This window comes from Myotis yumanensis, unplaced genomic scaffold (assembly GCF_028538775.1).
Source record: "Myotis yumanensis isolate MYYU_CA2020_CCGP unplaced genomic scaffold, mMyoYum1.0.hap1 SCAF_12, whole genome shotgun sequence".
NCBI lineage: Eukaryota > Metazoa > Chordata > Mammalia > Chiroptera > Vespertilionidae > Myotis > Myotis yumanensis.
This window is the reverse complement of record NW_027223763.1, coordinates 60925240-60952638: the sequence shown is the minus strand read 5'-3', so window position 1 is coordinate 60952638 and position 27399 is coordinate 60925240. Positions and strand designations below refer to the sequence as shown.

At 41.5% G+C, this 27399-nt stretch overlaps 1 protein-coding gene across 3 annotated transcripts in view; it reads right to left on the bottom strand.

Annotated features, from left to right (window-relative positions):
* Window positions 1-23811, bottom strand: part of FOCAD (focadhesin) — a 279727-nt gene extending 255916 nt beyond the window's left edge. For 2 of the 3 annotated variants that reach the window (XM_070431752.1, XM_070431754.1), the window contains exon 1: window positions 23750-23811. The gene's annotated coding sequence lies outside the window, so the exon portion shown is untranslated. The remainder of the gene's footprint in view (window positions 1-23749) is intronic. The other variant, XM_070431753.1, reaches the window with a different exon arrangement.
* Between the last annotated feature and the right edge of the window lie 3588 nt (window positions 23812-27399).

Sequence of the window (27399 nt, the reverse complement as noted above, 5' to 3'; positions counted from 1 at the left end):
CACCCAAGCCACACCCACCAGCCAATCAGAGAGACTATATGCAAATTAACCCAACCAAGATGGCGGCCGGCAGCCACAGAGCTGGAGCAAGCAGGAGGCTTGGTTGCCCTGGCGATGGAGGAAGCCAAGCTTCCCGCCTGCCCTGACCGGCTGTGGCCTCCGCTCAAGGCAACAAAGTTTCAATTATAGAAGATAAATAAATCCCAGATACCTGCTTCCAGCCAGCCTCCACTGGGAGCTTGGGTGGCTGGGGGCCGTGGCAAGTCTGCAAACAGCTATCAGCCCCTCACCCAAGCTGGCCACACCCTCATGGGGTGAGGGTCCCCACTGGGGGGCTTGGCCAGCCTGCAAACAGCCATCAGCCCCTCACCCAGGCTGGCCAGCACTCCAGCAGAGACCCCCACCCTGAAGGGGGTGTGGCCAGCCTGCAAACAGCCATCAGCCCCTCACCCAGGCTGGCCAGCACTCCAGCAGGGACCCCCACCCTGAAGGGGGTGTGGCCAGCCTGAAAACAGCCATCAGCCCCTCACCCAGGCTGGCCAGGCACCCAAGTGGGACCCCCACCCTGATCCAGGACACACTTCAGGGCAAACCAGCCAGCCCCCACCCGTGCACCAGGCCTCCATCCTATATAATAAAAGGGTAATATGCAAACTGACCCTAACAGCAGAAAGACTGGGAATGACTGGTCACTATGACACACACTGACCACCAGGGGATAGACACTCAATGCAGGAGCTGCCCTCTGATGGTCAGTGAGCTCCCACATGGGGGAGCTCTGCTCAGCCACAAGCCAGGCTGATGGCTGCCAGTACAGCGGTGGTGGTGGGAGCCTCTCTTGCCTCCTCAGCAGCGCTAAGAATGTCTGACTGCAGCTTAGGCCTGCTCCCCGCTGGCAAGTGGACATCCGCTGAGGGCTGCCGGGCTGCCAGAGGGATATCTGATTGCCATCTTAGGCCCAATCCCCTGGGGAGCAGGCCTAAGCCAGCAGGTGGTCATCCCCCGAAGGGTCCCAGACTGCGAGAGGGCACAGACCAGGCTGAGGGACCCTCCACCCCCCGAGTGCACAAATTTTTGTGCACTGGGCCTCTAGTATATATATAAAAGCCTAAGCAACCATTCGACTGTTCAACCGTTAGCTAAGACATGCACTGACCAGCAGGGGGCAAACACTCAACGCACAGACATGGAAACATGGAACAGACTAATGAATCTCAGAGGGAAGTGGGGTGGAGGGAGGCCGGGAAGAGAGTAACCAAAGATCTTATATGCATACTAGAGGCCCAGTGCACAGAATATTGATTTCAGAGTGAGGAAGGGAGAGTGAGAGAGAGAGAGAGAAACATCAATGATGAGAGAGAATAATCGATTAGCTGCCTTCCGCACACTCCCTAATGGGGATCAAGCCTGAAACCCTGGGTGTGTGCCCTGATCAGGTATCAAACTGTGACCTCCTAGTTCATGGGTTGACAGTCAACCACTGAGCCACACAGGCTGGGCTCCAATATTATAATTTTTAAATCTTTTGTTCCACCAAAAGAATACTCAAATTGTTCAGTACATTTATGAATATTTTATGTTAATACATAAAATTGTACAGTACAATTGTAATAAAACTGATGCTCAATCACTTTAAAGATCTTAAAATGTCTAATCTGAATAACTAAAATCTCCATATTCATAATCTTACTTCAAATGCCATTCAGTTAATTAAAATCTAGTACACCACAGAAGTATCTTATATGTATTTTACTTATACTGCTTCCCCTCAAAAATGACTCAAATTTTGTGCATTAGTTCTCTAAAATAATTACTTCTTAGCAAATATTAACATAGTACAAAAGGAGGTATTTATGGGATAATGATATGACATTTGGGATTTTCGATAAAATACACCAGTCTACCTCCAGTGGGGGGCGGGGGGAGAGGAAATAATAAAAGACACAAGAATATCTAAACGTTGATAATAGATGGGTACATTAAAGTTCATAACACTATTATATTTTTACATATATTTGAAATTTTCCATAATAAAAGTTTTTTAGCCCCTCCACCACCGGCTATGAACTAGGAGAGGACCTCATCCAACTATACTGGTGCCCTGATCTCACACTTCCAGCCTCCAAAACAGCAAGAATTAAATTTCTGTTGTTTATTACCAAAAAAAAATTTAAACTCTATGTATGTGGTTCTTAGTAGGGCCAGGCAATATTCTATGCATTTTACCTGCATTAACTCTTTTAACCCTCACGATAACCCTATGAGATAGGTACTCATTTTACAGATGAAGAAACTGAGGCACAGAAAAGTTAGATAATTTTCCCAAGGTCATTTAGTAAGTTGCAATTTAAATCCAGGTTGTTTGGGTACATACAGGGGTGGACAAAAGTAGGTTTACAGTTATTCATTTGAAACGTAATTAATAAATAATAAAAGAATAAATAAACTCTGTGTTTCACGTATTCACAACTGTAAACCTACATTTGTCTACTAATATATATACATAGAAAAGCCTGGAAATATATAAATTATGGGTGCTTTTTATTTTTTCTTATTCCTATTTTCTAATTTTTTTTCCACAAGACACTGTGTTTTTATCACTTGAAGTTACCAAAAACATGAAAATCTTTATTCAAATACTAACACAGAGAAATAGAGAAAATGAGTTTCTGAAACCCAAAACACTGCAAGCGTAGAAATCCATCAGTAACAGTTATGTTCAAGTGAGCAGCAACTAGGAAAATTTTAGAAATGATAAAAGATGAATTACCTTGCTAGCCATTTAACCAATTCTTTATGGAAAGAGTAATATTGAAACGAGGTGAATGTAATTTAACTGGATAGATTCAATTAACTTTAGACCTTTTTAAAACTTCCTCCATTTTCAAGGAGAAACATAACCATTACTAAAGTTTTCTCAATTAGACTCCTGGGAAATTTTACACCAGAGTAAAAACTCTTATTCTTAAAAAGAATTATGTCAACTTAGTGCAAGTTAAATGGCAACATTTCTCTTAATTGCTACCAACTGACCAACTTCATTTCTTATTTTTATGAAAACTAACTTATTAAATTTATGTACAATGGAAGTTATAGTTTAGTTATTTTAACTTGCATTCTTAGTGTAGTGAGAGCTAAAGATCAAATGAGCAAAGGAATTTTACAGGAAGATAGTAAGTCTCCCTGCTGTGATCTAAGTCAATGTAGCCCAAGATGGACGTGGAGAATGTCACTTTATTCCAGTCCTGAATGAATACAATCAGAAGGCAAAATAAGCACCACACTGTTAGAAACACCATTCTGAAAATGTTCAAATGAATATGATGAATAGTGCACGATGAAGCAATGTCATACATGTTTTGCAACCTCTTAGATTGTCTATTGTGAAAATGAGAAAACATCTTTAATCTGATCATACTTATAGTCTGACATACCTCTATCATCATGCTGACAGAGAGCAAAGTACATGGGTGGTAGACAGGTCATGGATGCAAATCCTGGCTCCAGCACTAGCCGTTACAATTAAGGTTAATCACTTCCTACCTCCAAGCCCTTTCTTCATTGGTTAAACATGGGAACACTTGCCTCACAAGGTAGTGAGCTATGAGGTGTGCCTAAAAACCATGGGGGTCTTGACACAGCAGGTACTCTAAAAAATGTGTGTGTCTTCCCTCCCTTGACACCACGTGGGCTAGTCAAGGGAGGTGAATAATGAAGAGAATGAGTTTTAGTGAAAAGTAGGTCATCTCCAATCAAACACCAAGATGGGATCTTGTACATAAGTTACCAGATAGAGCAATAAGACACTGACTAGGCCAAGGTTAGGAAATACATGAGATTCACCAATTCTTTATGGAAAGAGTATATAATTTAACTGGATAGATTCAATTAACTTTAGACCTTTTTAAAACTTCCTCCATTTTCAAGGAGAAACATAACCATTACTAAAGTTTTCTCAATGAGACTGTTGTCCCCCTCATAGTTTTGATCGCAAACCCAAATGATCATCATTTACTTATTTCTGCTATCCCTCTCTACCCACCAGCAAACTCTTGAGGGCATGGGACTGATCTCCGTTTTTGAGCACTATAACCCCAGGATATAGCAAGTGCCTGCTCAACAAAGATTCATTGTATAAACACCAAGCTCATGACATGCCATTTAAAATATCATGCTGGGCCCTGGCCAGGTAGCTCAGTTGGCTAGAACATCATCTCAATATGCCAAGGTTGTGGGTTCAATTCCCAGTCAGGGCACATACAAGAATCAACCAATGAATGAATGCATAAATAACAACAAATTGATGTCTCTCTCTCTCTCTTCCCCTTCCTCTCTCTAAAATTAATTTTTAAAAAAATTTTAAATACCATATTGGATGAAAAAGCTCCTATATGCCAAGCACTCCACAGAATACTTTAACGAATCTCATTGAATTTACACAATTGTCTGAGGTAAATATTATTAATTCCATTTTCCACATGAGAAAAAGGGAGCTCAGAAAATGATTTGTCTGAGGTTATACGGCCGTATTAATAGCCAAGATTTATTGAACATTTCACCATGAGCCAGGGAGGCACTGTCAAGCTTTTTACATGTATTCTCTCGCCCAATATTCAAAACAACCCCATGACATGAGTACTATTATTAGCTTCATTTTTATATGAAAAAATAAGTGAGGCAAGAAGGGGTCAAAATTAATTGCCTAATTATGTAAGAAGCAGGGCATGAATATGAATCAATGCAGTCAGCTCACATTCTTTCTTTTTAATATATTTTTAATTGATTTCAGAGGGAGAGGGAGAAGAGATAGAAACATCAATAATGAGAAAGAATCATTGATTGGCTGCTTCCTGCACCCCCCACACTGGTGATCAAGCCCACAACCTACGCATGTGCCCTGACCAGGAATCAACCTGTGACCTCCTGGTTTATAAATCGACACTTAAACACTGAGCACACCAGCCAGACTCCAAAGCTCACATTCTTAAAAAACTCCTCTATAAAGCATGTTTGACACAAAGTTTTTGTAAAATTAAGATAATCCATTAAAGCACTTCTCTCAGAAGAGACACAGAACAGCTTTTAAATGTTAGCTATTATTTTTAGTCTAAATCCAACCTTTTTTCCCCTATTATATTTGCTGCGTCCCCCAGAGAATCAAGCAAATATTAAAAAAAAAAAAAAAAAAAAAAAAAAGGAAGGAAGGAAGGCCAGAAGGAAGGAAGGAAGGAAGGCCAGAAGGAAGGAAGGAAGGCCAGCCAGGGTTTAGATACACAGTATTAAATCAAGTTCCCAAAGCAGTTCATCAGGATGTACAAACAGCTCTGTGTCTTGGTATAGATTGCAATCTTAAAAACATGTAATCAAGTCTAATATGCAAAAGTTACATATTAAAGGGTGCTCCCTGCTGTGGCACCATCACCAGCAATACATCTCCCACTTTTGTGTATGTTCTTTGATTTTATACTTTTATTTCACCACTGACCATTTAGTTTAAGTCCAGTGAGCATCTAAAAAAGGATAAAGATTGCCCACTTTCATCATGGCCATTAGAGTAGATCTTTAGTAAATCCATGTTTCTTGCCTCTGATGTCAACTCCTTCATATTTACATTTTCCATTTTTTAAATAAATAAATATTCATTAGAATAGATGAAAGCAACCACTTGCCCAAATGACTGCTTAGACACTACCACACAGACACAGATGGCTACACTGCTGCAAATGAACACCTGGCTGGCAGGTAGCCCCACCACATACATGTCAGTTCAAAACAGTTTGATGAGACAGGGAAATTTCTGGGTGAATGAGTTTACTTGTAAAAACATAGAGTTTGAAATAACAGTGGAATGTTCTAGAACAGTGGTCGGCAAACCGCGGCTCGTGAGCCACATGCGGCTCTTTGGCCCCTTGAGTGTGGCTCTTCAACAAAATACCACGTGCGGGCACGCATGTACAGTATGATTGAAACTTGGTGGCCCATGCACAGAAGTCAGTTTTTGGCCTGGGCGAGTCTATTTTGAAGAAGTGGCGTTAGAAGAAGTGGGGGTGTTGGTCGGTCGGTCGGCATATGCGGCGCAGGCGGGCCGCGGGATACGCAGTGCGGGGGAGGCGTGCACGATTCATACACGAGTTGAGTGAGCCAGTCAGTCAGCAGTCTCATTGTGCAGTGGTATTAAGTATGATATCAAGTTTTATTCAACGTACCTATAGTTTAACTAAGACGTAAAACTTTAAGTAAAGTTTATTAAGTTAATTTTAGGGAACGTTGTGGAGTGAAAGAAGATGTAGTGTCGAGGATTGAGAAAGGTATGTTGAGATGGTTTGGACATATAGAGAGGATGCAGGAAAGGAGATAGATGAAACAAGTATACAAGACGAGTGTGGATGGGAGAGTTGGAATGGGTCGACCTCAGCGAACGTACCTCAATCAGATTGAGGACGTCTTTAGCAAAGGCCAACTTAGGAGTACCCTAATTAAGTTAATAACAATGTACCTACCTATATAGTTTAAGTTTAAAAAATTTGTCTCTCAAAAGAAATTTCAATCATTGTACTGTTGATATTTGGCTTTGTTGACTAATGAGTTTGCTGACCACTGTTCTAGAAGAAATGTCCAGAAGCAGGAAGATCAAGAGGAGGCCACTGCTTGTCCTTTCTCATTTCCCACAGCTACCTGAAGAAACGGGGCTTGAACTACAATTGGACATCACATTCCAGGCAAGGAGACTACCCGGATATGGTGCAGAGGGGCCACATTGCAGAGCTAGGATCAGACAATCCCTAAGGCCCCTTCCACCTCTGAGAGGACTGTCATTAGTCCTGAAGAGGTAGAAGATCTCACTCGTGCGGAAGGGGCTAGCTTCCATCTGTGCAGCAGCCTTTAGTATGAAGATGAATTTGAGCCTAGTGACCAGACAGTAGGGAAGTAGCTCAAGCAGCAGGGCTCGGCCCTGACCAACTCTGCTGCATATTCTCTGGATTTGTGAGTTCCTTGAGGGAAGCAGCTGAGTCTTGTTCACCTGCTGCAGGGCATGACCAGAAATATATGTTTTTTGAGGTACTGTGTTTCACGCCATACCTAACACACAATAGAATTCCTAGAATTCTACTGTTTATTTTGTTTTCAGATCAACTTTCCCAAACAGAAAGTAATAGAGAATAATCTATCTCTCTCATTCGCACTAAGATTCATGAAACAAAGGCAAAAATATATTAATAAGAACCAGAAGTAAAAAAATAAATTTGTAAACAACTTTATTTTCAAATTAATACAGTAACCTGAATTTAGTTATCCACACATTAGAGTTTGAAAATAATGAATTCTTTTTAGACACACCCCTTTTTCCCAGCTTTTAATTTTATTTTTTAACTGATCAAATAACTTTTGAATAGGTTGTATAAAGATGACTTTCAGCCAAGTCCAAATCCCAAATCAATGGAATCCAAATTAGTGAGATTTTATTACACTGTGATTCATTTGGGTACATTAAAAAAAAAAAAAAAGTCAAAGAACACATGCAAAGCTCACAAGACTGGTTCTTCACTGTTTCCAGCTGAATATAATAGAGGTGAAAAATGGATCTTTGTTATTTGAATACATCATAAGTTTTACATGAATGCTTCAGTTGACAGCTATTATTTATCATAGCTTTGCTCTTAATCTGTTATGTAGTATGACCCTTTCAAAACTGGCAGCATCACCTCTGTGTAGTGTTCCCATTGGGGTAAAAGGCATTTTAAACATGTAATTACCCAAAGAAGTAACATTTACCAATTTTCTATTGCACAGCTAGCATTATTCATGGCTGTTTTGATTTGTAAGGTGCTTAATAATCATATATTAATTAACCTTCACAACCAGCCTGGACAGAAGATCCTTAGTGAGTCATTTCACATTAGCAAAGAGACATCAAGCAGCATATTCAATAATTAGAAGAGGATCCTGAAATAAAATGCTGATATCTAGCTAGCACAGTAGAGTACGTAGAATTATCTATCTATTGATCTATCTTTATATATATAAAACCCTAATATGCAAATAGACTGAACGGCAGACAACCAAACAACCAAACAACCGAACAACCGGTCACTATTACGTGCGCTGACCATCAAGGGGCATGCATGGAACAAGGTGGGCGTCGACAACAGGTGGCAGAGAGTGGAATATGGCAGGCGTGGCTGCAGCGGGATGGTGGAACAGGTGAGCTGGGGTGCCAGACCAAGGCAGGGTGCCGGTCGCTGTCATCAGGGCGAGACTCTGGTGGTCACTGAAAATTCTTTGCTCCCGTGCAACAGGGTCCCGCCCGGCACTTGCACCTGCGGCTGGCGCCAGCCCCACTCGTATCCGCTGCCAATGCTGGAGCCACAGCTCACACCTGCTGCCGGCGCCTGGTGCCAGTCGGAGCCTCAACTCACACCTGCTGCCGGCGCCCAGTGCTTGGCGCCATCAGCGGGTGCGAACAGCGGCTGTTGGCCCCAATTGCCCCTGAGGGCTTCTCCACCTCCCCCTGCTCCTGAGGGGCAATTGGGGCAGTAGCTGTCGCTTGTACCCACTGATGGCGCTGGCCCTGTTAGCACCCAATGCTGGTGCTGGCCCCAATCGCTCCACGCCATCAGCGTGTGGGAGCGGCAGCGGCGGGAGCAGGGCTGCCAACAGACAGGGGACAGGGGGCCATGGCGGGAGGGGCTGGATGGGGGCACAGAGGATGGGCCAAGACCCGCCCCTGTGCCTACCACAGCCTCACAGACCACAGTTCCTTTCAAGGTGCACGAATTTGTGCACTGGGCCCCTAGTATTTAAATGAAAAAGAAGGAGGGGGGGAAATCATGTAGCTTTTCATGAGAATTTTTTAAAATTTCACAGAGTTTATAGCCAATACTTACATACCTAAGTATTACAGATTCATATGTGTAGTCATATGTTCAGGTTAAATGGAACTTTTGAACACTATGTTGGAAGGAAATGATTGACTAGATCAGTGGTTCTCAACCTTCTGGCCCTTTAAATACAGTTCCTCATGTTGTGACCCAACCATAAAATTATTTTTGTTACGCCCTGACCAGTTTGGCTCAGTGGATAGAGCGTCGGCCTGCGGACTGAAGGGTCCCGGGTTCAATTCCGGTCAAGGGCATATACCTTGGTTGCGGGCACATCCCCAGTAGGGGGTGTGCAGGAGGCAGCTGATCGATGTTTCTCTCTCATCGATGTTTCTAACTCTCTATCCCTCTCCCTTCCTCTCTGTAAAAAATCAATAAAATATATTTTTTTAAAAATATTTTTGTTGCTACTTCATAACTGTAATATTGCTACTGTTATGAATTGTAATGTAAATATCTGATATGCAGGATGGTCTTAGGCGACCCCTGTGAAAGGGTCGTTCGAACGCCGAAGGGGTCGCAACCTACACGTTGAGAACCGCTGGATTAAATGAACAGCAGCAGCAGCTCTATAGACTATCAACTCACAATGTACCCAGTGTCCAAACAGCTTCATTTCACCCTCAAAGCCTACTTGTGCCTCTCAGCCCAAATGGAACTGCCCAAATGAAACTTCTCCCAACCTGGCTTAGCTCCAAACTGATACAGAGGTTCTCAAAGACCAACCGGGTCAGCTCAGAAGCAAAGCCACAGAAAGAGGGCAGAAACAGCATGGTTCCCAGGACCACAGTCTCCCAGGCCTCATCCACAGACTCAATTGCACAGGGAACCCAGCACAGTAAAGCTGAAAGTTGGGGTAGGTAAGAACAACTAACCCCTTCTCTGGGATGAGGGGGCACTCAGGGTGTCCTTACTGAGCATCTGGCCTTAGTGTTTGACACTTCTTGGCTGTACCCCAAATTGTCACATATATTCCTCAAGTTCTAGTCACCTCCATTTCAAAGTATAAAAATACAAAAGGCTTAAAGGAAGCATTGTTTGTGTAAAGTTATTCATTGACTGAGCTACACATTTAAATACACACACATATACACACACACATACATACATACACACACTATTAAGAAAAAAATGAAGTGAATATGCAAAAATGTTAAGGTTATTTCTGGATACTAAAATGATGAGTGATTACATCCTATTACATTTCTCTTTATAAATGCTACCTTTAATTTTTTCCCTGCAATGGGTGTACATTTTTTTTACATTAAATAGAAATTATGAATTCTCTTCAAAGAAAAACATAAGATCAGTTTTTAGGCTCGATAAAAAAATTAGTGACCTCATTTACTCACTGGAAACCATGGTCCTTTATCACTGTCTAAGGAGGCAGTTTCAGCACAGCACACATCAGATAAAAAAGGCTTAACTTGATCCAATTACACTACTTATTAAGAGCTATTTAATGAGAAAGTCACACCTTTGAGTTATTAGAAGCTATAATGGTCCTGCAGAGTTCCAAACAAGTAAGCTAACAGAATTACCTTTGATTCTAAATTGTTTGCCAGGAGATTAATCCATCTGCCCCTGAAAAAAATTAAGTGTTCCTCCAGTGTGTTCAACTTCCTCTAATCTCATTTTAATCAAGTATGTTAGCCTCAGTCGAGAGAGTAGGGAGTTTTAAACAGATTTACTGAAGTAGAATTGATATACAAAGAAATGCATATATTGAATGTGTACAGTTTGATGAGTCTAGACATACAAAACACTCATGATATCACCACCACAATCAAGGCAACAGACATAGGCAACACCCTCCAAGGTTTCCTCGTGGGCTTTGTCTTTGTTTTTTTCTGTGAGTGTGGTAAGAAATCAACATGAAAGCATAATACTATACTCACCATGCTGTCAACTATAGGCACTATGCTATATCATCTCTACAACTTATTCATCCAATATAATTGAAACTTTATAGAAGGAAGGTATTTTTAGTCACTTATATTGCAGTACAAGGAGCTTAATTTTCAAAATGCATATAAAATATAACACCTAAAATAAATTGTAGTCATCAATAGGTAAATTTTAATGGAAGTCTATATATGTTTTGATCTGTCAAAGACTAAAGAAAGGCCTTTCAGATATGATAACATTTGGACAGAGATGTGAAGGAAAAAATGAGCATTCCTGGCAGAAGACCCACCGAGGGCAACACCCTTAACGTGGGAGCACGCTGGGCAGGTTTAGGGAAGGCCACGGACACCAGTGTGGCTGGTGCAAGTGAGCAAGTTGGGCCGTAAGAGACAACAGAGTGAAGCAGGGGCCCAGATCTCATAGCTCCTGGGGGGCACTGTGGGCCTTTGGATTTCCCAAGCGGGTAAGTCCTAGAGGATTTGGGAAGGAGAGATGGCATACTTAACTGTCATTTTTAAAAGATCATTCTATCTAGCCCTAACCAGTTTGGCTCAGTGGATAGAGCATCGGCCTGCAGACTGAAGGGTCCCAGGTTCGATTCTGGTCAAGGACATGTATCTTGGTTGCGGGTACATCCCCAGGAGGTGTGCAGGAGGCAGCTGATCGATGTTTCTCTCCCATCAATGTTTCTAGCTCTCTATCCTTCTCCCTTTCTCTCTGTAAAAAATCAATAAAATATATTTTTTTAAAAATTAAAAAGATCATTCTAGCTTCTAAGGAGAATAGACCCTCAGAGGACAAGGACGGATAAAAGGAGATCAGTTTGGTCACAGCAATAATCCAGGAAAGAAATCACGTTGCCTTAGATGAGGGGAATAGCAGTGGATGTGGTGAGCAGAGGTCAGACATTACATATGTTTTGACAAAATCTGCTAATGGGTGAAATGTGGAATGAAAGAAGAGTGAAGGATGACTCCAAGGTTTTGGGTTCTGACAACTGGAAGAAAGAAGCACAACCGATAAGCAGAAGACTAAAGGCATCATTCATCTTTTTTTAAAAACATTACAGCAATGCGTGAATCTTCTCAGTGTTTGAGGTACAATTTGTCTTTGTCCATGTCAGCAGGGTGCTAAGTGCAGAGAGTACAAGTTTGATTTACTTCTCAAATTTATTTGAGACCAATTTTGACTACACAAGGCAAATGTTAAAATTTGTACGCTTAACTCCAGCCTGGATTAACATTCAATTCATACCCAATACCAATGCTGCTATTAACATCTGTCCCAGGCATACCCACTTTCCAATCCCTCTGAGTCCTCAGTGGCCCTCTAAACCATAACTATCCTACACAGCTTTAAAAAGTCTTACAAACTAAAAACAAAGAAGAGACAAGGAAAGAGGGAGGTGAGACAGGCAAGCTAGTAGGTAGTAGGTGGGTAGATAATCCTTATTCCCTCCACTTCCACAACCTTCACTGTCATTCCATTTCATATCTCCTCCCCAGCTTTATGTCAAATGCTCAGTACATTCTGAAGGTACTGTATACATGTGCAAATGTAGGATTCTGGGAGAAAAGGTAAAAATTAGTTGTGAAGTGATATTGTGAACAGAGATGTGAAGAAAAGAATTAAAATGTATTCATTTCTTTAAAAAATACATTTAAAGGTATTACATCACTTTGTTAATATAGAATTGATTTGGGAATGAATCATGAATTATTGCTAAAACTGTTAGGTTAAAAAATGATGGGAACTTCCTTTTAGAGAAATAAGGATGACTCCACCTGAACCCATTGATTCATTTTAGCATCACTAAAAGGGAAAAACCAGACATTGTATCCTCATGATGTGATGGAATAACATATACACAGAACCCTCTAAGAATATTGTTGCCTAAATCAATTCAAAATGGATCTACACAGATCTGTATATTTAACTACCAATTTGTAGACAATACAAGAGGTAGAGGGACAAGGTAAACAAAACCATTTTAAGGACAAATGACTGTCTCTCCAACAAATCAATGACATGGGAAATGGAAGGGGTGGAGGGACTAGTATAGTATAGGTGACCAGAGAGACACAATAACCAAATACAATTTGGAAACCTTATTTGGATTCTGATTCCAACAAATCAACGATAGCAAGACATCCTTGGCACAAGTGAGAAATTCTGAAATATGGACTCACTACAAGATAACAGTAAGGAATTTGTGTTAATTTGTTAGCTGCAACAATGACACAGTAATTAAATTTAAAATTAACAGTCCTAAAAAACTAAATAAAAAGTCCTTATTGTTAATTACTTTTTTTTAAAAAGCTAGAGGAAGAAAATCTGTTGGAGGAAAGAGAAAATAAGATGGAAAATACTGATTTTTGTTGAAACTAAGTTCACTTTCTGTACTCCCTACTTAATTGTGTGTGTTTGAAATTTTCCTCAATATGATATTTTTTAAAATAAAACAAAATGGGAAACAATAACCTGAAGTTGTACAATTGCAATGTAAACTGTTTAAAAATTATTACTGTTTGCAACTGGTAATTTATGTGAATGGAGTTTTCCTTAATGGTATGCAACGAAAAGAAAATACAAAACCGAAATATAAAAATAAATTGGAGACTGAGGCACTTAAAAGATTATCATCTTCATTCATAATCAGTAATTTCAAAGGCTATGCCCAGTTCTGCAAAGAGGCTGTGGTTGCAAAGTGGCCTCCAAATGCTGCAGGAGCTGAGAGGCAAAGAAGGAAGCAGACCAGTCCAGCTCGTCAGATGATGAGTTTAATATGGAACTTAGTACAGAACTGGCCTCCTGGGCCACAGCAGGGCACTCAGTGCCCTCTATGATCCCTGGTTAGAGATGGACCCATGTTCTAGAAAAGGAATTCATGGGTGGTCAGGGGGGAACCAAGGGGCCAGATACCAGGAGGCCCTGGCGCCAGGGTGAGCTAAGAGAGATAACACGGAGGACACCTTGCCCCAGAGGATTAATGAAAATTCCATGATTAGCCAGAAGCCTCTGTACACATTCCAGAGGCCAACGGGGGATGAAGGGAGGTCAAAGATCAGGGTTCCTTCCCTCAGAAGTTAAGCAGGTGGATTACCTTCAAGATGGAGTCAGCTCTGTCCTCACTTGCTCATTATGATAGCTTCAAGATTCAGACTGAGTTTATAATAAGTATGTAAATATAATAAGTATGCAGCTATCAATCAGTATGTAAAATACTTTAATTTTACTAATAAAAACATCTCTCTTACCTGAAGTTCTCAATAAGATATTTTGGAGACAGGGAAGGTCCAATAGTTTAACAAAAAGGGTTGAAATTTTTCTGCCTTGGACTGTTCCTTTCACATATTCACTATTTCATCTTTGCTTTGAACAAAAATGTTATGATGTACAACTCAAAGTGAAGAGGTTGCTATTAAGAGTCTACTGAGCAGGCATTCTATGCAGCTGATTAGAGAATGTGATACTCTGCTTTCAAAGAACAAAAAGCCTGAATGGGGAGAACACTTTGACAGCAGACCTCTTAAAAAGAAAAACGGATCACAAAAGTACCTGCACAAAGAGGGCAGGAATTTCCTCAGATAAGAACCCAGAAGCAGTTTCAAGAGTTTTTGCATAAACATGGAAGAGAAACCTAGGCCTGGAAAATGTTTGGTACCAAAAGCCTACCTTTCATTCATTCATTCAACAAATATTTATTAGATGCCTACCTTGTGCCAGACACCGTTCTGAGCACTGGGGATACAGACAAAAATCCCTGGCTCTACAGATCACAGTCTTAGTAAAGGAAAGATAAAAATAAGCAAAACAGTGGATAACACTATATTTTATAAGATAAGTGCTAGCCCCAAAAGTAAAGCAGGGAAGGGGGTTAATATTAGAGAGAGGTTCCAATTTCAAAGAGGGTGATCAGGAAAGGCTCACAGAGGTGAAACATGAGCAAAGACTTAGAGGAAGTAAAGGAGTCCGTAGTCTCCAAGAAGAAGACTGATTCTAGGCAGAAAGAACAGCTGTATAAAAGCCAGAGGGAGCCGAAACCGGTTTGGCTCAGTGGATAGAGTGTCGGCCTGCAGACTGGGGGGTCCCAGGTTCGATTCCGGTCAAGGGCATGTGCCTGGGTTGCGGGCGCATCCCCAGTAGGAGATGTGCAGGAGGCAGCTGATCGATGTTTCTCTCTCATCGATGTTTCTAACTCTCTATCTCTCTCCCTTCCTCTCTGTAAAAAATCAATAAAATATATTTTTTAAAATAAATAAATAAAAGCCAGAGGGAGAGTAGGCCTCGTATGACTACAAAACAGAATAGAAGCTAACTGAGCAGATTTAGTTTGCAAGGGAGAGAGGAGTTGGAAATAAAGTTAGAGACGCAACCAAGGGGTCGGGTCACGGCAAACCTCACAGACCTCTGCAAAGATGCCTTTTAACTTTGAGTGGTAATGGGAAGCCATTGGAGAGCTTAGGACAAAAAAGAAAGGAAATCCACTCAAGTTTTGTTGGTTTTTTTTGTTTATGTTCTAGTTTTTAATCCCTTTACTGCTGTTGACAATATTAAAAAGGGCATTGAGAGAATAGAAGAGACCAGTTAGAAAGCTATGGTAGATTGCAAAAAAAAAAAAAAAAAATGGCCCCCAATTCTTCCCAATTCCTGTTTGCACCTTTCTGTACAGGTGACTTTGTTGTTCCCCTCATAAAGAGGTAGTCTATTTCTCCATCCCCTGAATCTGGGCTGTCCTCATGATCTGCTTTGATTAACAGGGGGGAAATAAAGTTGTGGGAATTCTTAGTCTAGGTCTCTCAAGACCATGTGGCTTCCACTGGCTCTCTTGCTTCCATTAAACCACCATGTAAAGAAACGTGGGACAGCTTACCGGACCACATGTAGCAGAGACAAGCCATCTGAGCTGCAGCTTCCAAACCTACCAATCCCCATTACTACATGAGTGAGCCCAGGCAAGACCAGTGACAGAACTGTCCCCCCTCCCGGGAATAGGTGGTTACAAATAACAAATACTATTACAACATCAAGGACATAGACAAATGGGGGCTCAGAGCAGTGGAGAGTGAGGAGTACTCAGATTCTAGATGTATTTTGAAGATAACAGCTAATGGGCTTTTTCATTAGTTTGTATGTGGATTATGAGAGAAAGAGTCAAGGACGACACCCAAGTTTTTGGCCCGAGTCATGGAAAGGATGGAGTTTCCATTCACTGAGATGGGGAAGACCACAGGGGCAGCAGGTATAGAAACTCCCAGCAAGCAAAAGCCCTGGTCAGGACGGCTTTACCAAACATTCAGAGAAGAACTAGCACCTGTACTTCTCAAACTATTCCAAAAAATCCAAAAGAAAGGAATACTTCCAAGCTCTTTTTATGAGGCCAATATTATCCTAATTCTAAAACCAGATAGAGACACTACAAAGAAAGAGAATTACAAGCTAATATCCCTGATGAACTTAGATGCTAAAGTCCTCAGCAAAATATTAGCAAATCAGACTCAGCAATATATTAAGAAGATCACACACCATGACCAAGTAAGATCAAGGAAATGTTCAGGGATGGAAGGCTGGTATAATATTCACAAATCAATAACCATGATACATCACTTAAATAAACTGAAAGATAAAACTCACATAATCCTATCAATAGATGCAGAAAAAGCATTCAAAAAATACAACATCCATTTTTGATTAAAAACTCTCAGCAAAGGGAGAATAGAGGCATCATATCGCAGCATAATAAAGGCCATATATGACAAACCTACAGTGAACATCAAACTCAATGGGCAAAAACTCAAACTATTTCCCCTAAGAACAGGAACAAGACAGAGATATCCGCTTTCACCACTCTTATTCAACTTAGTACTGGAAGTCCTAGCCACAGCAATCAGACAAGAAGGAAACATAACAGGCATCCCAATTGGAAAGGAGGAAGTAAAACTGTCACTATTCACAGATGACATGATATTGTACATAAAAAACCCTATAGACTCCATCAAAAAACTACTAGATTTAATAAATGAATCCGGCAATGTAGCAGAATACAAAATTAACACCCACAAATTGATGGCATTGTATACACCAATAATGAACTCTCAGAAAGAGAAACTAAAAAAAAAACCCAAAAAACGAAAAAAATCCTTATTTACCATTGCAAAAAAAAAAAAAAAGATACTTAGGAACAAACTTAACCAAGGAGATAACAGACTATTACTCGCAAAACTAAAGAACATTGAAAAAAGAGATTGAGGAAGATATAAACCAGTGGAAGAATATACAGTGTTCATGGATTCATAGAATTAACATCATTAAAATGTCCATACTACCCAAAGCAATCTATAGATTCAATGCAATCCCTATTAATATACTGAAGGCATAGTTCACAAATCAAGAACAAATACTCCAAAAATTTATATGGAACCAGAAAAGACCACAGCAATCTTGAGAAAGAAGAACAAAGTTGGAAGAATCACAATACTGGATATCAAGCTATACTACAAAGCCACTGTACTCATAACAGCCTGGTACTGGCATAAGAACAGGCATATAGATCAATGGAACAGAACAGAGAACCCAGAAATTGACCCAAGTCATTATGCTCAATTAATATTTGATAAAGGAGGCAAGCGCCTACAATGGAATAAAGACAGTCTCTTTAATAAATGGTGCAGGGAAAATTGGACAGATACAGGCAAAAATATCAAGCTGGACCACCAACGTATACCATACACAAGAATAAACTCAAAATGGATAAAAGACTTAATGTAAGTTGTGAGACCATAAAAATCCTAAAAGAAACCATAGGTAGCAAAATCTCAGACATCTCTTGTAGCAATATGTTTGCCAATACATCTCCAAGAGCAAGGAAAACAAAGGAGAAAATAAACAAATAGAACTACATCAAAATAAAAAGCACAGCAAAAGAAACTATCAACAAAATGAAAAGAGAGCCCACTGTATGGGAGAACACATTTGGCAATGATACATCTGATAAGAAGTTAATTTCCAAAATATATAAGGAACTCATACAACTAAACAAAAGGAAGACAAATAATCCAATGTAAAACTGGGCAAAGGATCTAGATAGAGACTTCTCCAAAGTGGACATACCAATGGCCAAGAGACATATGAAAAAATGCTCAAAGTCATTAATCATCAGAGAAATGCAAATTAGAACAACAATAAGCCCTGACAGTTTCTCGGTGGTTATAGCATCGACCCATGGACTGAAGAGTCTCAGGTTCGATTTCTGGTCCAGGGCATGTATCTCGGTTGCAGGTTCCATACCCAGTTCCAGTCAGGGCAACTGCAGGAGGCAACCAATCTCTCTCTCTCTCTCTCTCTCTCTCTCTGCCTCTCCTTTCCTCTCCTAGCCTCTGCTCTCCTCTCCTCCCTCCCTTTCATTTTACTCTCTAAAAATCAATGGAAAAAATATCATCAGGTGAGGATTAACAAAATTAAAAAATAAAACAACAATGAGGTATCACCTCACACCTATCAGAATGGCTACCATCAAGAAAAAAACAAATGACAAGTGCTGGTGAGGATGTGGAGAAAAGGGAACCCTGGTGCACTACTGGTAGGAATGCAGACTGGTGCAGCCACTGTGGAGAACACTATGGAGGTTCCTCAAAATATTAAACGTGGAACTACCATTTGACCCAGTGATCCCACTTTTAGAAATATATCCTAAGAAACTAGAAACACCAATCAGAAAGGATATATGCACCCATATGTTCATAGCAGCACAATTCACCATAGCTAAGATCTGGAAACAGCCTAAGTGCCCATCAGTAGATGAATGGATTAGAAAACTGTGGTACATCTACACGATGGAATACTATGCTGCTGTAAAAAAGAAGGAACTCTTACCATTTGCAACGGCATGGATGGAACTGGAGAGCATTATGCTAAGTGAAATAAGCCAGTCAATGGAGGAAAAATACCACATGATCTCACTCATTCATGGATAATAAAGACCATCATAAACTTATGAACAAAAATAGATACAGAGGCAGAGCTACCTCAAACAGACTGTCAAACTGCAGCGGGAAGGCCGAGGAGGGTAGGGGAGCAGAAGGGGGGGGGCGGTAAGAGATCAACTGAAGGACTTATATGCATGCATATAAGCATAACCAATGGACATAAGACACTGGGGGGTAGGGGAGGCCAGGGGATTGTCAAAGGTGGGGGGGAAAAGGAGTCATACGTAATACTCTTTTTAATACTTTAAGCAATAAAAAAAAAAAGAAAAGCAAAATTTTGAAAAGTTGTATTTTCTTGCTATGGCTGGGTGGCTCAGTTGGTTGGAATACCATCCTGTATATCAAAAGGTTGCAGGTTCGGTCCCTGGTCAGGGCATGTATGGAAGGTACCTGATGGATGTTTTTCTTTTTCTCCCTTTTCCTGTATATCTAAAAATCAATAAAAACATATCCCTGGGTGAAGATTAAAATTAAAAAAGCTGGCCCAGCTGGCATGGCTTAGTGGTTGACATTGACCTATGAACCAGGAGGTCATGGTTCAATTCCCAGTTAGGGCACATGCCCAGGTTGTGGGCTCAACTCCCAGTGTGGGGCATGCAGGAGGCAGGCAATCAATGATTCTCTCTCATCATTGATGTTTCTATTTTTCTATCCCTCTCCCTTCTCTCTGAAATCAATAAAAACATATTTTTTAACAAAAAGTTGTATTTTCTTGAATTTTCCATGGCCCTAATAGTGATGTAAACAAATAATTCAACTAATGGCTTGTGGACATTATCTAAAAAGTATCACAAGGTTATGAATATTATGTTTCAGGAGAACTATCTATATATATAAAATGCTAATATGCTAAGTGTCCAACCATCTGACCAGTCACTATGACACGCACTGACCATCAGAAGGCAGACGCTCAATGCAGGAGCTGCTGTGATGCGCACTGGCCATTTACAGAGAAACAGCACTGTGGACCTGGCACCAACAAACCAACACTCGGCTTCCCCCAAGTGGGACACAGGCCCCGCCATCACTCCGGAGCGACAGCCCACCAAATCACAGCCAATGCTGCCGAGACCCCATGGCGCAAAATGTGGCCCACAACCCAGCCCAGCCCAGAAAACGGTCGCTGTTGGCACCAGGTAATGATATCACATAGCAACACCTGGCTTCCTCAACCTAGTGACTAGCCTCCTTGGAATTTCTTCAGCCCAGGAACTCGACTTGCTTTATAGCCAGATGGAAACATTTTACACTATAATCAAATGTCTGTGAAGCATTTCCCATGCCTCATCTCATTTGATCCTCACAGAAATCCTGGAGTAGGTAGATAGGAGACTCAGTAGAATCCTATTTTCTTTTCATTAGCCAGAAAACGGAGATTTAGAAAGCTTAGAAACTTGACCTGACTGAACAGAAGTAAGAAATGGTGAACCTTGAAAATGACTTCAGGTTTTCTACTGCGCAGAATATAGTCAAACACTGCTGCAGTAAAATATTTTACCCTTTGTTCTCCCTGAATGATCTACAATAATAATCTGCTTCGTGTTGATATTTACTGCTGTGTTGCTGACAATTACCTAAAAAAGAAGTTGGGGTGCTTCACTGGGCTGGAAAAAGCTTAGCTAAATCAGAAAGCAGGTCTAATTAAGCAAGTTTATTATTATATATCTATAGAGGCCCGGTGCACAAAAATTTGTGCACTCGGGAGTAGGGTGTCCCTCAGCCCGGCCTGTGCCCTCTCACAGTCTGGGACCCCTAGGGGGATGACCACCTGCTGGCTTAGGCCTGCTCCCCAGGGGATTGGGCCTAAGATGGCAATCAGACATCCCTCTGGCAGCCCGGCAGCCCTCGGGGGATGTCCACTTGCCAGTGGGGAGCAGGCCTAAGCTGCAGTCAGACATCCTTAGCGCTGCTGAGGAAGCAGGAGAGGCTCCCACCACCACTGCTGTACTAGCAGCCATCAGCCTGGCTTGTGGCTGAGCAGAGCTCCCCTCTGTGAGAGCGCACTGACCACCAGAGGGCAGCTCCTACATTGAGCGTCTGCCCCCTGGTGGTCAGTGTGTGTCATAGTGACCAGTCATTCCCAGTCTTTCTGCTGTTAGGGTCAGTTTGTATATTACCCTTTTACTATATAGGATAGAGGCCTGGTGCACGGGTGGGGGCTGACTGGTTTGCCCTGAAGGGTGTCCCGGATCAGGGTGGGGGTCCCGCTTGGGTGCCTGGCCAGCCTGGGTGAGGGGATGATGGCTGTTTGCAGCTGGTCACACCCCCTTCAGGGTGGGGGTCCCCACTGGGGTGCCTGGCCAGTCCGGGTGAGGGGCTGAGGGCCATTTTCAGGCTGGCGGGCGACTGAAGCTCCCAGCTTCTTTTTTTTCTTTTTTTTTTATTCTGGGATTTATTTACCTTCTATAGCTGTCACTGGAGCTGAGAACCGGCTCCAGCTCTGAGGCCCGGCTCCAGCTCTGAGGCCATGGCTGGCTGAAAGCAGGTATCTGGGTTTGTTTAGCTTCTATAATTGAAACATTGTTGCTTCCGGAGCTCAGAGCTGGGCCGCGGCAGGCGGGGAACCTTGGCTTCCTCCATCACTGGAGCAAGCAAGCCTCATGTTCGCTTCAGCTGCGTGGCTGCCGGCCGCCATCTTTGTTGGCAGTTAATTTGCATATCCTGCTGATTAGCCAATGAGAAGCATAGCAGAGGTATGGTTAATTACCATGTTTGTCTATTATTAGATAGGATAAAAGGCTAAGTTGATTTGTGCATGTGCGGTACATATAGAGCTCTTGCTGGTGCCAATCGCATGTGTGTGTTTCGATCTGTCTTGTTTTTTTTTTTTTTTTTTTAATATATTTTATTGATTTTTTACAGCGAGGAAGGGAGAGAGATAGAGAGTCAGAAACATCGATGAGAGAGAAACATCGATCAGCTGCCTCCTGCACATCTCCTACTGGGGATGTGCCCGCAACCCAGATACATGCCCTTGACCGGAATCGAACCTGGGACCCTTCAGTCCGCAGGCCGACGCTCTATCCACTGAGCCAAACCGGTTTCGGCTCGATCTGTCTTGTTGATCATGAATTTGGTTGACACTTCTATTATAGAGAAAGGATGAATAGCAATATTAAAATATTTATTCTAATTAATTTCCTTTCAATGTGCATGAATTTGTGCACCAGGCCACTAGTTTTAGATATCATTTTACTCCTGCAGGAAGGCCAAGAGATGTACTTATGAGTACAGTACCATCAATCAGTCAATAAATGAAAAACTATTGTTACATCTTTATGGATATTTTTATTCTCAAACTAATGATTTATTAACTTTTGGTTATCAATTCTCTACTGGAAGCAGCAATCAATTAAAATATAGTAAACTTTAGGTTGATAAAATAATGGTTAACATATCCACGTATTGATAGATATTAGCCAGGTAATGGTAACTACCTAACATTTACCAAGTAAGCAAATAGCCCAGACAGAGGTTTTAGATACCACTTATCTATAAAAGGGAGTAAAATTGCTTTGAAAATTGCATTCATATTCAATTGTTTTTATATCATACCACTATATGTTACATTTAAAAGCTTCTGATTATTGTATTTCAAAATTCAGATGAATCATAGCGCTTTGTATACAGGAGTTGGATGTGAATCAAAATAAAAAACATACACTTGCTTGATAGTCAAAAACTGAATGTGAACAAATTAAAAAAATTTAACACTTAAGCATAAAATACAATCTGCGTTTTTAAAATGGTCAGGTCTGTTAACACAATAAACATGCCATTTGCCCCTCCTATTGTTAAACATCTCAAAATTACAGAGTATTTCAAACCCATCCTCCTCACTTTACAGATAGGACTTCAGACCTAGGGGTCTTTAGTGGTACAGTTAGCAAGATTAGGGCTCTGGGCCGTCATGGTCTGAGGCTTACTAGAGGAGAAAGTAAAGAAAGCAAGGAGGTCCCAGAAGAGCTCTATCTTATGATATAGGATCATAAGCTTCTGTTCCTAAATCTAGAACCTGAAATTAAACCATCAACAAAAATTCCATCTCAAATCTAGAAAAGAAAACTGGCAGATAAACTGATAGAAAACGCAGGAATGCTCATTTGTTTGTAGCTTAAGACCCTGACCATCAAGGCAGCCATCAAAAGGTCTGTTGAATGGATGAAGATTGCATGATACTTGATAGGATGACTTCATTGGTTTCAGAAGCTCCAAATTCAGGAACTAAACTAAGGGATTAGGATGCCACAGCTGAAATTAAAACTCACGGGGAGCAGGTGCAACATAAGTGAAAGTCTCCGCAAATCTCCGCATAGCTTTTGCAGACACTTCAAAACATACATGTATGTGCTATTATGTACATACAGACACATACTATTTCTTAGGGTAATTCCCGCAAGTGAGGACCAGAGAACCAGGAGATCTGAAAACAGGCCCTGCTAACCCATAAACCTTTGCACTAAAGTGGACAGGATCTGAGTGAGTCACTAGCAATGAGGAGACAGTCTCCCCAGGCCAGACAAGACACGGACAGAAGCCCCTGCACTGCCCTGGACTTGGGAACCGGTCGGAGAGTCTGCGATGACTACAAACTACTGCAGGTTAAGTATGCAAGGACCACATGATCAGTTTCCGAGTCAGGATCCCGCTGACCCCGCCGCAGGCACCAGAGCCGGCCCCACCCAGGCATCATCGCGCTCACTAAATAGGAAGGCCTAGTCCCCGTGAAGTCCAGAATCCAGAAAAGACGAGACGAGGGCAAACGGCAAGACCTGTCCCCCTGCAGGCCGCCCCACGCCGCGACATGGCCCTGCGGCCACATGCTCCACTGCCCCATCTCCCTGCAGAGCGCCAGGCCCGCAAGGCCTCGGCCGCGCGGCATGCAAGCTGAGATAAGCCGCAGACGGGTGCGACCCGGCGGCGTCCGATCACGGGCAGCGCCAGACTGTCCGCCGCCTGCCACCCCGCATCGCTTACCTCTCTTTTGCCACAAGCTCAGCCCCAAGCCCGCAGCCCTACGTGGCCCGCCCCGCCGTCTCCAAAGCCCGGAGGCGTGGTCTACGAGGCGATAGCCAATGGACTGCTTGACTGCTAGAGCTTGCCCCGCCTCCTCAAGCTTCGGCCCGCCCTCCCTCGCTAGTGCGCACGCGTGTCCGAGGCCAAGGCCGGGCTCAGCGTCGGTTTGGCGGCGTGGGAGGCAGAGCCTGGCTCAGCAGCCAGCCCCGCAGGAAGGACCGCGCGCAGGTGCTGGCTGCGAGGCTGCGCCACGGCGGGGAGAGCCCCAGGGAAAGCAGATTGAGAACCTGTCTGGAGAGGCCACTGCAGCGCGTCTGGTGGTCCTGTTGGCAGCCCAGACGCGATGCAGCTCTTGGTAGCTACCTAGGATTTGGAGATTTTGTTTCCCAGGGTAAAATATAGTACCAATAGATTTAGGATTCAGAAAATTTGTTGAAGATAACAGTCTTGCCACTCAGTTTTTTCCCTTGTAGCTGTTGCTTGGCCAACACACAACACTGCGGCTTCTAAAGCGAACTGTGTGAACGAAAAGGGGCGACAGAGCAGACTGGACAAGTTTAGGGATTATTTGGTGGGCCTGACAAACCCAGCGACTGAAAGTAACTGCACAGCATTGTCTTAGCATAAATTCCTCACTGGGCAGATCATGGTGGGAAGTCAACATTACAGGCCTATAGCTTCCATCGCAAAGATTAATCTTTACCTTAAGTGAGCCCTGCCCATTGTTTTGTTTTTATAAAAAATATTTTTTTATTTATTTCAGAAAGGAAGGGAGAGGGAGAGAGAGATAGAAACATCAACTATGAGAAAGAATCATTAATTGGCTGCCTTCTGCACACCCTACACTAGGGATCTAGCCTGCAACCCCAACCAGGGATTCGAACCTTGACCTCCTGGTCCATAGGTGAACCCTCAACCACTGAACCATGCCAGCTGGGGCCCTGCCCATTGTTCTTATGCATCTAGGATAATATACCTTTGAAATATCAGAGTAATTTTCTTTTCTAGACCCCTTGAAGGCACAGCTGGCACAGGATCAACAGAGCAGGAGATCACAAAACTCCTCATTGTTATTTTGTTGCCTCCATACCATCTTTATGTGTTATAAATGTTAAATATTAACTATCCTGTACCCACCAATTTCAAAGAAGCATGTATCTTTCCATTTTCCTTAAAAGCCAGTCCTAAAGGTTAACCCCATTTTGCTTTCTCCTACCTCCTTAATCAACCACCAACAAATTTCGTGTAACCTTTCTTACACTTTCTCCTTTGATTCTAAATGTATAAAATAAGCTGCAAAACTGCTATTTTTTGTAACATTTTCTCAATCCGTTGAGATTTTGCTTCTGGGCATGTCCACAAAACTTTGGCTCAAATAAATTCTTATAAAACTTTCTGAAGGTTTGGACATTCTTTCATCAACAACTGATATATCCATATCCACTTGTTGCAGAGTCGTAAAGGTTGTTTTAGTCCAGACATTTTTGTTGATTTAATGTGGGGAGAACTGGCACTCATAATTTTTACTATTATTGTTATTATTGTTCTCTACTACTTATTGAGTGTCCACCATGCATGAACATACATTTTCACAGGAAGGCTGTAACACATCCAGCACAATAGAACAAAAGCTAGAAGACAGCAGAAAAAATGAGAAGAGATCATGGAATTCTGCTTGTGGATAATAGAACTGGAAATTAGATACAAACAAAAGAATTAAGACAAATTGCTCTAGAGAACCTGACTCACCCAGCAGTTTCTAAATCCTGGCGCACCTTTACAAGTATTTGGGGAGCTTGAAAAAAAAAATACCAGAGCCTGTGTCCCCATCTCTAGAGGTTCTGGTTTAATAGCTCTGATGTGGGGCTTTAACACTAGTATTTTCCTAAGTTTCCAAAGTCATTTAAATGTACTAACAAGAAGTTTGGGTTCTTATTTCTAGAAAGGATTTGGTTCCCTAACTCCACTTAGAAAAAATAATTATGTACCACAGACCATCTTCAGTTCTCTCTATAATTTATTATGCACTCATTCTGTAAGAATTTAAATTAATTTTGAACCTACCCTTTGAGAGAAAGGAGTTTTATAAGGTTTATAATTGACTTCTTAATTTTATGGATTTGGATGATAATCCCCGTTGGCTTTAATAATCCAAAAGCACTAGCACTTCTTTTAGGACCTTTTTAATTCTTTAAAAACTTATTTTTCTAGTCCCATACTTCTTGAGATACCTTAATCAAAATTATAATCAAATACTTAATGATATGAGCAGTACTGTTCTAAGTATATCAACTCATTTAATCCACACAATAACTTCATGAGGCAGGTAAAATAATTACCCACATTCTATAAATACAGAACTTTAGGCATAAAGGTGACGCACCTTGACCAAGAACATGCACCTATCTAGTGGCAAAGCCAAAATTTGAATCCAGGCCTCCTGACTGTCAATGAGTAAATGCACTGCCTTGCTTATAGACAGGCTGGTTTTAGGAGTGTTTGGGTAAATACCCATTTAAAGAATGATGGTGAAAACAAGTGTTGTTGAAGATGTGGAAAAAAGGAACCCTCATGCATTGTTGGTGGGATTGCAAATTGGTGCAGCCACTATGGAAAAGAGTATGGAGGCTCCTCAAAAAATTAAAAATAGAACTACTTATTACCCAGCAATTCCACTTTTAGATATTTATTTGAAGTAATCCAAAAACACTAATTTAAACGATATATGCACCCCTGTGTTCACTGCAGCATATTGAATTATAAATTGTAATAACTATGTATGGAGCCAGTTGGGTACTAGACTTATGGGGGGGTGGTGAGAGGTCACTGTAAATGTGACAAATGTCTAACCACTATGTTGTACACCTGAAACGAATATAAAATAATATAGAATACAAACTGTAATGGAGAATTTTTTAAAAGAAAAGAAAAACTATTTTTAAAAATAAGAATGATGATGAGTCTGTGATTTTTGAGATATACCCTAGATTCAGATTTAGGAGAGGCCTGAGGGATTTAGGTTTTAAACTTAGAACCTGGAATGGACTTGACTGATTTGCTGCAGATCTTGGGCTAGGCTGGAAGTGCAAGGGTTCACCCCCTTCTGGGTTATACTCACCCTACTTCTGGGACATACTCCTTCCAGGCATGACTGTAGTTCAGCAGGGATCATTTCACCTTTTAATTGAATTAGTCTATTGCTATATCAGGCTCGACATGAGAGATATGAAGATCAGAGACACAATTCAGAGTCTCAAGGAACAAGATCATACTGAAGACCAAGTCAGTAGCCACCAGATTTATCTGGACAGGAGTTGAAGTATAGACTTTTAAAACCAGAAAGGTTCTCAGAAGCTGCAAGTCCAAGAAAAAGTTTTCACTGACAAGAGGTAAAGTTTTTTTAATAAATAAATAAATAAATAAATAGTTCCCGTCAAGATGGCAGCTCAGGTAAAGGCAATACTCAGAACCTCCCACAAACACATCAAAATTACAACTAAACTACAGAAAATCCATCATTCAGAACCACCTGAAATATAGCTGAATAGAAGTCCTACAACTAGAGATTTAAAGAAGAAGCCACATTGAGACTGATAGGAGGGGTAGAGACA